Source organism: Brachyhypopomus gauderio, unplaced genomic scaffold, assembly GCF_052324685.1.
Source record: "Brachyhypopomus gauderio isolate BG-103 unplaced genomic scaffold, BGAUD_0.2 sc569, whole genome shotgun sequence".
Classification (NCBI taxonomy): Eukaryota; Metazoa; Chordata; class Actinopteri; order Gymnotiformes; family Hypopomidae; genus Brachyhypopomus; species Brachyhypopomus gauderio.
The window spans coordinates 21,967-32,500 of NW_027507390.1; the positions used below are offsets into that span (position 1 = coordinate 21,967).

The window sequence follows — 10,534 nt, forward strand, 5'->3', positions numbered from 1 at the left end:
ACACATGAAAATAGATTGGAAGTGGGATCCCATTCAAATAGATTGGAAGTGGGACGTTGTGTACTTACCGATCCCAATTCCAATCTATTTGAATGGCATCCCAATTCCAATTTATTTCCACCTGTCAAATAGATTGGAATTGGGATGCTGTTTTTTCAGCCAATTTATGACATTGTGCAAACTTCACCACATTCACACAGTGAGTCAGTGGGACTCAGACATGTGTGTGTGAGTGTGTATGAGTGTGTGTGAGTGAGTGTGTATGTGTGTGTGTGTATTGGAAAATGGATGGTAATCATGACTCATCCCAATTCCAATCTATTTGACACATGAAAATAGATTGGAAGTGGGATCCCATTCAAATAGATTGGAAGTGGGACTGGTAATTACACAACATCCCAATTCCAATCTATTTGAATGGCATCCCAATTCCAATTTATTTCCACCTGTCAAATAGATTGGAATTGGGATGCTGTTTTTTCAGCCAAATTATGACATTGTGCAAACTTCACCACATTCACACAGTGAGTCAGTGGGACTCAGACATGTGTGTGTGAGTGTGTATGAGTGTGTGTGAGTGAGTGTGTATGTGTGTGTGTGTATTGGAAAATGGATGGTAATCATGACTCATCCCAATTCCAATCTATTTGACACAAGAAAATAGATTGGAAGTGGGATCCCATTCAAATAGATTGGAAGTGGGACGTTGTGTACTTACCGATCCCAATTCCAATCTATTTGAATGGCATCCCAATTCCAATTTATTTCCACCTGTCAAATAGATTGGAATTGGGATGCTGTTTTTTCAGCCAAATTATGACATTGTGCAAACTTCACCACATTCACACAGTGAGTCAGTGGGACTCAGACATGTGTGTTTGTGTGTGTATGAGTGTGTGTGTGTGTGTTAGTAAGTGTGTATGTGTGTGTGAGTGAGTGTATTGGAAAAGGGATGGTAATCATGAATCATCCCAATTCCAATCTATTTGACACAGGGAAATAGATTGGAAGTGGGACATCATTCAAATAGATTGGAAGTGGGACGTTGTGTACTTACCGATCCCAATTCCAATCTATTTGAATGGCATCCCAATTCCAATTTATTTCCACCTGTCAAATAGATTGGAATTGGGATGCTGTTTTTTCAGCCAAATTATGACTTTATGCAAACTTCACCACATTCACACAGTGAGTCAGTGGGACTCAGACATGTGTGTTTGTGTGTGTATGAGTGTGTGTGTGTGTGTTAGTGAGTGTGTATGTGTGTGTGAGTGAGTGTATTGGAAAAGGGATGGTAATCATGAATCATCCCAATTCCAATCTATTTGACACAGGGAAATAGATTGGAAGTGGGACATCATTCAAATAGATTGGAAGTGGGACGTTGTGTACTTACCGATCCCAATTCCAATCTATTTGAATGGCATCCCAATTCCAATTTATTTCCACCTGTCAAATAGATTGGAATTGGGATGCTGTTTTTTCAGCCAAATTATGACTTTATGCAAACTTCACCACATTCACACAGTGAGTCAGTGGGACTCAGACATGTGTGTTTGTGTGTGTATGAGTGTGTGTGTGTGTTAGTGAGTGTGTATGTGTGTGTGAGTGTGTGTATTGGAAAAGGGATGGTAATCATGACTCATCCCAATTCCAATCTATTTGACACAGGAAAATAGATTGGAAGTGGGACCCCATTCAAATAGATTGGAAGTGGGATTGGTAAGTACACAACATCCCAATTCCAATCTATTTGAATGGGATCCCACTTCCAATTTATTTCAATGTGTCAAATAGATTGGAATTGGGATGCAATAAAAAAACAGTATAAGTTAATTTACAAAACACTTATTTTAAGCTTAGAAAACCATTTATCCATACTCCCCATGTCTGCCTGATGCAAACTGAGTGGTCAGAGTTTTGAGATTCCACTGTCCAATACCCCACTATTTTGATGACTTGAATAGATTGGAAGTGGGATCGCCAGATCTCAGCCTTAGAATGACATAGCTTGAAAATTTCAATGCTCAGCACTAAGTTTAGGTGTGCCTGACTCACTGTGTGAGTTTGGAGAAGATTGCAGAAAGTCAAAATTTTGGCTCAAAAAAACCCTAAGGGGTACCCCTGTGAGTTTTTTTGAGCCAAAATTTTGACTTTCTGCAAACTTCACTAAACTCACACAGTGAGTTAGGAGGACTCAAACTTAGAGAGGAGTGGTAAAAGAATCGTGCTATCATGTTCCAAAGCTGAGATCTGGAGATCCCACTTCCAATTTATTCAAGTCATCAAAATAGCAGGGTTTTGGACACCACAGTCTGCCAACTCTGAACACTCAGCTTGCATAAACCAGACATGGGGAACATGGATAAATGGTTTTTGAAGTGTTTTAGTGATAAGAAAAAAAAAACTTAGAAATCAATGTATTTGAATGGCATCCCAATTCCAATTTATTTGACTGATGGAAATAAATTGGAATTGGGATCCCATTGAAATAGATTGGAATTGGGATCGGTAAGTACGCAATGTCCCACTTCCAATCTATTTGAATGGGGTCCCATTGAAATAGATTGGAAGTGGGATCGGTAAGTACGCAACGTCCCACTTCCAATCTATTTGAATGGGGTCCCATTGAAATAGATTGGAATTGGGATCGGTAAGTACGCAACGTCCCACTTCCAATCTATTTGAATGGGCTCCCATTGAAATAGATTGGAAGTGGGATCGGTAAGTACGCAACGTCCCACTTCCAATCTATTTGAATGGGCTCCCATTGAAATAGATTGGAATTGGGATCGGTAAGTACGCAACGTCCCACTTCCAATCTATTTGAATGGGCTCCCATTGAAATAGATTGGAAGTGGGATCGGTAAGTACGCAACGTCCCACTTCCAATCTATTTGAATGGGGTCCCATTGAAATAGATTGGAATTGGGATCGGTAAGTACGCAACGTCCCACTTCCAATCTATTTGAATGGGGTCCCATTGAAATAGATTGGAAGTGGGATCGGTAAGTACGCAACGTCCCACTTCCAATCTATTTGAATGGGCTCCCATTGAAATAGATTGGAAGTGGGATTGGTAAGTACGCAACGTCCCACTTCCAATCTATTTGAATGGGGTCCCATTGAAATAGATTGGAATTGGGATCGGTAAGTACGCAACGTCCCACTTCCAATCTATTTGAATGGGGTCCCATTGAAATAGATTGGAAGTGGGATCAGTAAGTACGCAACGTCCCACTTCCAATCTATTTGAATGGGGTCCCATTGAAATAGATTGGAATTGGGATCGGTAAGTACGCAACATCCCACTTCCAATCTATTTGAATAGGACCCCATTCAAATAGATTGGAATTGGGATCGGTAAGTACGCAACGTCCCACTTCCAATCTATTTGAATGGGCTCCCATTGAAATAGATTGGAAGTGGGATCGGTAAGTACGCAACGTCCCACTTCCAATCTATTTGAATGGGGTCCCATTGAAATAGATTGGAATTGGGATCGGTAAGTACGCAACGTCCCACTTCCAATCTATTTGAATGGGCTCCCATTGAAATAGATTGGAATTGGGATCGGTAAGTACGCAACGTCCCACTTCCAATCTATTTGAATGGGCTCCCATTCAAATAGATTGGAATTGGGATCGGTAAGTACGCAACGTCCCACTTCCAATCTATTTGAATGGGCTCCCATTGAAATAGATTGGAAGTGGGATCGGTAAGTACGCAACGTCCCACTTCCAATCTATTTGAATGGGCTCCCATTGAAATAGATTGGAATTGGGATTGGTAAGTACGCAACATCCCACTTCCAATCTATTTGAATAGGACCCCATTCAAATAGATTGGAATTGGGATCGGTAAGTACGCAACGTCCCACTTCCAATCTATTTGAATGGGCTCCCATTGAAATAGATTGGAAGTGGGATCGGTAAGTACGCAACGTCCCACTTCCAATCTATTTGAATGGGGTCCCATTGAAATAGATTGGAATTGGGATCGGTAAGTACGCAACGTCCCACTTCCAATCTATTTGAATGGGCTCCCATTGAAATAGATTGGAATTGGGATTGGTAAGTACGCAACGTCCCACTTCCAATCTATTTGAATGGGATCCCACTTCCAATTTATTTCAATGTGTCAAATAGATTGGAATTGGGATGCAATAAAAAAACAGTATAAGTTAATTTACAAAACACTTATTTTAAGCTTAGAAAACCATTTATCCATACTCCCCATGCCTGTCTGATGCAAACTGAGTGGTCACAGTTTTGAAATTCCACTGTCCAATACCCCACTATTTTGATGACTTGAATAAATTGGAAGTGGGATCTCTATATCTCAGCTTCAGAATGACATAGCTTGAAAATTTCAATGCTCAGCACTAAGTTTAGGTGTGCCTGACTCACTGTGTGAGTTTGGAGAAGATTGCAGAAAGTCAAAATTTTGGCTCAAAAAAACTCTAAGGGGTACCCCTGTGAGTTTTTTTGAGGCAAAATTTTGACTTTCTGCAAACTTCACCAAACTCACACAGTGAGTTAGGAGGACTCAAACTTAGAGAGGAGTGGTAAAAGAATCGTGCTATCATGTTCCAAAGCTGAGATCTGGAGATCCCACTTCCAATTTATTCAAGTCATCAAAATAGTGGGGTATTGGACAGTGGAATTTCAAAACTCTGACCACTCAGCTTGCATAAACCAGACATGGGGAACATGAATAAATGGTTTTTGAAGTGTTTTAGTCATTTATTTAAATTAAAATACTTTAAGTCAATGTATTTGAATGGCATCCCAATTCCAATCTATTTGACACATGGAAATAGATTGGAAGTGGGACGTGATAGAGTTTGGGTTTGTGGTGTGAAAATTCCGCTTGGCTTTCGGACCCGTGCTTACAGTATGTTGTTCCAAAGCCCTCCCAGACATCCCCTATGAAATTTCATGACCCTACGACCTCGGGAAAGTCACTTCCTGTTCCACTTCCTGGTTCGTTTTTCGACTTCCCGACCACCTACGGACACGAGCTTTTAATATGTTGTTTGTGCTATCTAACGGAACTCCCCTGCAAAGTTTCGAGCCGATTGGCCCATGGGAACTACAACTTCCGGCCACGCCCACTTTTGGGGGCGGGGCTTAAATATGTTGTTTTAGGGGCCCCACACTACTCCCCCATCAAGTCTCGAGCCGATCGGACCATAAAACACCAACTTCCGGCCATGCCCACTTTTGGGGGCGGGGCTTCAATATGTTGTTTAGGGGGTCCCACACTACCCCCCCACCAAGTTTCAAGCCAATCGGCCCATGGGAACACCTACTTCCTGTCTACTTCTGGCCACGCCCACTTTTGGGGGGCGGGGCTTCAATATGTTGTTTTAGGGATCCCACACTACCCACCTATCAAGTTTCAAGCCGATCGGACCATGGGAACACCTACTTCCGGCCACGCCCACTTTTGGGGGCGGGGCTTAAATATGTTGTTTTAGGGGTCCCACACTACCCCCCTATCAAGTTTCAAGCCAATCGGACCATGGGAACACCTACTTCCTGTCTACTTCTGGCCACGCCCACTTTTGGGGGGCGGGGTTTCAATATGTTGTTTTAGGGGTCCCACACTACCCACCTATCAAGTTTCAAGCCGATCGGCCAATGGGAACACCTACTTCCGGCCACGCCCACTTTTGGGGGCGGGGCTTAAATATGTTGTTTAGGGGGTCCCACACTACCCCCCTATCAAGTTTCAAGCCAATCGGACCATGGGAACACCTACTTCCTGTCTACTTCCGGCCACGCCCACTTTTGGGGGGCGGGGCTTGAATATGTTGTTTTAGGGGTCCCACACTACCCACCTATCAAGTTTCAAGCCGATCGGCCAATGGGAACACCTACTTCCGGCCACGCCCACTTTTGGGGGCGGGGCTTCAATATGTTGTTTGAGGGGTCCCACACTACCCCCCCACCAAGTTTCGGACCCCTACGACATTCGGTTCTCTTCCTGTGCTCCTACCCATAATTCCTGAACTTGTACACGCCCACCTGGGTGGGTAGTGGCCAAACATCCCATTTGCAATCTATTTGAATAGGCATCCCATAATAGTGGAAATAGATTGGAAGTGGGATCGGTAATCACAAAACATCCCACTTGCAATCTATTTGAATAGGCATCCCATAATACTAGAAATAGATTGGAAGTGGGATTGGTAATCACAACACATCCCAATAGCAATCTATTTGAATAGGCATCCCATAATAATGGAAATAGATTGGAAGTGGGATCGGTAATCACAAAACATCCCAATAGCAATCTATTTGAATAGGCATCCCATAATACTAGAAATAGATTGGAAGTGGGATTGGTAATCACAAAACATCCCAATAGCAATCTATTTGAATAGGCATCCCATAATAATGGAAATAGATTGGAAGTGGGATCGGTAATCACAAAACATCCCAATAGCAATCTATTTGAATAGGCATCCCATAATACTAGAAATAGATTGGAAGTGGGATTGGTAATCACAAAACATCCCACTTGCAATCTATTTGAATAGGCATCCCATAATAATGGAAATAGATTGGAAGTGGGATTGGTAATCACAAAACATCCCAATAGCAATCTATTTGAATAGGCATCCCATAATAATGGAAATAGATTGGAAGTGGGATCGGTAATCACAAAACATCCCAATAGCAATCTATTTGAATAGGCATCCCATAATACTAGAAATAGATTGGAAGTGGGATTGGTAATCACAAAACATCCCAATAGCAATCTATTTGAATAGGCATCCCATAATAATGGAAATAGATTGGAAGTGGGATCGGTAATCACAAAACATCCCAATAGCAATCTATTTGAATAGGCATCCCATAATACTAGAAATAGATTGGAAGTGGGATTGGTAATCACAAAACATCCCACTTGCAATCTATTTGAATAGGCATCCCATAATAATGGAAATAGATTGGAAGTGGGATTGGTAATCACAAAACATCCCAATAGCAATCTATTTGAATAGGCATCCCATAATAATGGAAATAGATTGGAAGTGGGATTGGTAATCACAAAACATCCCACTTGCAATCTATTTGAATAGGCATCCCATAATAATGGAAATAGATTGGAAGTGGGATTGGTAATCACAAAACATCCCACTTGCAATCTATTTGAATAGGCATCCCATAATAATGGAAATAGATTGGAAGTGGGATTGGTAATCACAAAACATCCCAATAGCAATCTATTTGAATAGGCATCCCATAATACTAGAAATAGATTGGAAGTGGGATTGGTAATCACAAAACATCCCACTTGCAATCTATTTGAATAGGCATCCCATAATAATGGAAATAGATTGGAAGTGGGATCGGTAATCACAAAACATCCCAATAGCAATCTATTTGAATAGGCATCCCATAATACTAGAAATAGATTGGAAGTGGGATTGGTAATCACAAAACATCCCACTTGCAATCTATTTGAATAGGCATCCCATAATAATGGAAATAGATTGGAAGTGGGATTGGTAATCACAAAACATCCCACTTGCAATCTATTTGAATAGGCATCCCATAATAATGGAAATAGATTGGAAGTGGGATTGGTAATCACAAAACATCCCACTTGCAATCTATTTGAATAGGCATCCCATAATAATGGAAATAGATTGGAAGTGGGATTGGTAATCACAAAACATCCCACTTGCAATCTATTTGAATAGGCATCCCATAATAATGGAAATAGATTGGAAGTGGGATTGGTAATCACAAAACATCCCAATAGCAATCTATTTGAATAGGCATCCCATAATAATGGAAATAGATTGGAAGTGGGATTGGTAATCACAAAACATCCCACTTGCAATCTATTTGAATAGGCATCCCATAATAATGGAAATAGATTGGAAGTGGGATCGGTAATCACAAAACATCCCAATAGCAATCTATTTGAATAGGCATCCCATAATAATGGAAATAGATTGGAAGTGGGATTGGTAATCACAAAACATCCCACTTGCAATCTATTTGAATAGGCATCCCATAATAATGGAAATAGATTGGAAGTGGGATTGGTAATCACAAAACATCCCAATAGCAATCTATTTGAATAGGCATCCCATAATAGCTGAAATAGATTGGAAGTGGGATTGGTAATCACAAAACATCCCAATAGCAATCTATTTGAATAGGCATCCCATAATAATGGAAATAGATTGGAAGTGGGATTGGTAATCACAAAACATCCCACTTGCAATCTATTTGAATAGGCATCCCATAATAATGGAAATAGATTGGAAGTGGGACTGGTAATCACAAAACATCCCAATAGCAATCTATTTGAATAGGCATCCCATAATAGCTGAAATAGATTGGAAGTGGGATCGGTAATCACAAAACATCCCAATAGCAATCTATTTGAATAGGCATCCCATAATAGCTGAAATAGATTGGAAGTGGGATCGGTAATCACAAAACATCCCACTTGCAATCTAATTGAACGGGCATCCCATAATAATCTACATAATAGAATAAATTGGAAGTGGGCTTTTTGTTACTTACCAATCCCACTTCCAATTTACTTGGATGTGCTCCACTCTGTGGCCAAACTGCGTATCGCGCGAAAAATGCCCGTTTTTCAATAATTCATTGCCCGCCTCGTGGGGGGGCTAGACGCTCCGCGACACTTTGACACGCGTCGGGGCGTCCCCAGGATGTGCCCTGACCCATCGGACCGGCTGGCAAAAATCCCGGGACTTCTGCGCGCAGTGTCCGGCAGAAGCAGTTTAGTAGATTGGAAGTGGGATGCGAAAGCGCTAACTAGAGGAAGTAAAAGTCGTAACAAGGTTTCCGTAGGTGAACCTGCGGAAGGATCATTAACGGGTAGCGCCGCCCGGCGCGCCTCCTCCCAGCCTCTGTGCGTCTCCTCGGGCCTCTGGGGAAAGGGTTGTGCGCTTCGGTACCGGACTGGAGATCATCATATGTTTAACGCCTGAACAGCGATGGCGCAAGCTGGTCTGTTCTCTCCAAACAGCCCCCCATCTCGAGCGCACCTCCTCGGTACTCTCTGGCTCGTGCGAAGCGCTAAAAAACACGGTTACGGCCGGTTTCCACACGCACAATGGCGTGAGTCTGGGCCGCGAGGCCCTCTCTCTCTGTCGGCGTGCGTGGGGTTTTCCACATTCGGTGACCTCAGGCTCACGGCACCACCACGCACCCTACGTCTGTTGCTATAAATCGGGACTGTGCCCGTAAAGGACCAGACTCGCGTTGGGAGGTTCGCAGGAGGCTCACGCCACCTTTGTCTTCCTGGGCTCAGACGTCGTCAAAGCGGTTGCGCGTGTGTGGCCGTTGCCTTCCATTTTTCGTCGGGTGACGGGTACCTACTAGTCTTCGAACCAACCCCATACAGCGCTACGAGTGCTCTCCCTTACCGGAGGCATGGCGGGCGGTGATGGGGAGGGCCACGTGTGGACTCTAGCTCATCAACCCCGCCTCAGGCAGCGCTACGAGTGCTCTCCTGTACTGGAGACATGGCGGACGCTGACTGGGTGGTCCCCCTGGTGGCTTTAGTCTTCACACCCTCCACACCCCGGTGCTACGCGTGCTCCTCTCCGCAGGGAGGGGTGGACATGGCGGCCGGCGGGTGAGGAGAGGGGTTCACTGTGTGCTGTAGCTCCCAAGCTCACCTCGGGCAGCGCTACGAGTGCTCCTCCCTTCCTGGGAGCATGGCGGGCGGTGACGAGGTAGGCCTCTGGGTCCTTCAGTATTCACACACCCCTTTCCAACACCCCGTTGCTACGCGTGCTCACCCAGTCCTCCGAGACGGACAGGGCGGGTGCCGAGTGTGGAGGGGGCCCGCAGAGGGCTGCGGGTTTAAAGACCCCGTGCTCGGGTGCCTGTCCCTCGGGTCAGGCACTACGGCGGGGCGCCCGTCACTTGAAAAATGGTAAAAACCATTTATCATGTTTGGTGCCTCTCACGAAAAAACCAAGAGTACAACTCTTAGCGGTGGATCACTCGGCTCGTGCGTCGATGAAGAACGCAGCCAGCTGCGAGAACTAATGTGAATTGCAGGACACATTGATCATCGACACTTCGAACGCACATTGCGGCCCTGGGTTCATCCCAGGGCTACGCCTGTCTGAGGGTCGCTATTCCCATCATTCGGACTGTGCCTGTAATGGGCAAGACCGCGGTTGGAGGTTCGAAGGTGGCCCTGGTCACCTCCGTCTTCCTAAATTCAGACGCGTCCCGGTCCTCTAGCTCCCCGGCTAGAGAGAGGGGTCACACGCTCCGTGTTAGGTTTCGCTGTGGAGCTCGTCTCCCCGTAGGCTGCGGCCTCCCTGCCTCTCGATCACCCCGATCCTGGTCCTCCAGGGGCCCCGCAATACTCCTACGGCCGAGGAAGAAGCGCGCACGCGGCTGCCGGTGGGCAACCATTCAGGCTGCCCGCGTGCGTGTCTCCCCCTTCCTCACCAGGCCGGCAGGAGGATGCGTGGTCGCGCGGGTGTATCGGTTGGTTCGGGTTGGTGCGTCGT

At 44.6% G+C, this 10,534-nt stretch overlaps 1 non-coding gene across 1 annotated transcript; it reads left to right on the forward strand.

Annotated features, from left to right (window-relative positions):
* Positions 1 to 9,993: 9,993 nt before the first annotated feature.
* On the forward strand, positions 9,994 to 10,147 carry LOC143506869 (5.8S ribosomal RNA). The gene has a single exon (XR_013128523.1). It is a non-coding gene; the product is annotated as a 5.8S ribosomal RNA (ribosomal RNA).
* The last annotated feature ends 387 nt before the right edge of the window (positions 10,148 to 10,534 follow it).